This window comes from Phalaenopsis equestris, unplaced genomic scaffold (genome assembly GCF_001263595.1).
Source record: "Phalaenopsis equestris unplaced genomic scaffold, ASM126359v1 Scaffold001135, whole genome shotgun sequence".
NCBI lineage: Eukaryota > Viridiplantae > Streptophyta > Magnoliopsida > Asparagales > Orchidaceae > Phalaenopsis > Phalaenopsis equestris.
Window position 1 is genome coordinate 176618 of NW_018165574.1, and position 2088 is coordinate 178705.

Genomic DNA, 2088 nt, shown 5'->3' on the forward strand with positions numbered 1-2088 from the left:
TTTTTTTTTTTTTTTTTGGTTTAAAATAAGGAAAGAAAATAATTATGAAGCATGACCTAGATAAAAAAACTAGTATTAATTGTGGATGTGAATTGAAGGGGTTATATTTACACACATTTGGAGAAGATATCGGTAGAAAGCTAGTAAGAATGGGTTGATAAGTAGCATGATAAACATGGGTGATATAATAAGTTGTAGAATATCATGATTGTATTTGATATTGTTAAACCCAGATTTGTTCTATAAATCACAATCAAATAATAGAGCGTAGAATGGGAGAGATATAGGGGGGAGAGAGAATGTGCCACATCTTATTGATCATGTTGTGTAAAATTTATAAAGTTGACTTCGCTTTGCAACGGCGCCAAAAAATTGATGTGGTATTTTATGAATAATAACGTTAAGCACTTAAAGTTGGGATTCTACGCAAGTATACGTATCGTTATCAAGTAATATAAGATTTTCTTTTTAAGTCTCAAATATCAATCCCACGGGAAATATTTAAATTTGAAATGTTAATTTAATTAGGAAATGTACAGAAATTAAATAAAATTACTGTCACTAATTTCTAAAATTTAAGATATTATCAAAGCTAACTTATTTACTACTAGCAGAATTTAAAAGTAGGTTTTAAAATTAATAACTACTAAACTGTGTTTATGTGATGAAGTTTTCTAATGTGAAAAAAGATCTTTCCCACTACAATGAGTTTTTGGTGAAATGAGATGAGATAAATAATTTAAATATGTATTGTGCCAAATAGTAGCAATTTTAATTCTCTGCTCTGATTCAGTGTTATCGAAAATCATTGGCTAATTTTAAGTTTAGTCCCTAAATTCGTGGCAGACTAGGAGGATACTGGCTCCCACTCCAAAGCTCCCACTTACTTTCCCCTGAAAGCTAACTCTCGTTTTAATATTTGAACACCAAGAGCGAATTGGGGACTTTTAGTCTGTCACCCTAGAAATCTCCAATTCTACACCCAACAAAGTATATTTTCCTATTTATTTGCACTTAATCCCATGAACGAAATACTCCTTCATGAACTTAAATGTGATTCTTACTCTATTGTAGAACTCATACTTCATTTTTCAGGATCATATGTTTCACAATATATTTTAACAATTCAATTGGTCAGATCGAAAAGTTAATGAAGAGTGGAGTTGAAAAATCATAACAATTTATTTTAAATTTTAATATTAGCACATCAACATTATCTCTTCATTTCACCATATCTCAGAGTAGGGAGAAAGATAAAAGAATCTACTCAGGCTTCATGAGAAAGATACAACAAAACACAAATTTCATATATAAAAGAAAGTTCATACAACAATAATAATAACAAACAACACTTATCTGAAACTCTTTCTCATAGCAAATCCTTATTAGCCTCTCTTAGGAAATGTAGGAATAAGAAATCTCTCATTTCTCTTCCTCTCCAACACTTTTTAGAGAAGAATTCACACTTAAACTCATCACAAAAAACTCAAATCTATAAAAATAATAGCTAACTAATGGTGTGGAATGTGGGTGTGTGAAGAGGTGTGAAGAGGAAAATTGAATGAGTGGAAGAAGTTGAAATAGTGCAAGGGGGGGGGTCTAATCATTTCTGATCAAATTTCTGCCCTAAATAGAGTCTAGGTTGGTTCTCCAATAGGTGCATCCAAAAGCTCTTCAAAAAGTTTCCAAATTCATCAAATCTTCTAGAATGAATCTTCTTGAAACAGGGCTTCCACTGACACCGACGCCGTCGGCGCCCATCTTGGCGCCTGAGACCCGTAATTAAATCCCAAGTTTCTGTCAAATGGCACCGTCGGCACCCACTCTAGCGTCGTCGACGCCCACTCTAGCGCCGTCGGCGCTGAATAAATTTTGAACTTCGCCATTTTTGCTCCAAATTTCCTCCTTTTTGCTTCCTTTTTGCTCCAAGTCCTCAAAATCAATAACCTGCAATAAAACATAGAAAAAATCTTCCATTAAAGTGCAGTATCATCAAAAATGAGTATAAAATATGGGTCTAAAAATGCATATATTTTTTTGTGTATCAAAATCCCCCAAACTTAAATGTTACTTGTCCTCAAGTAACTC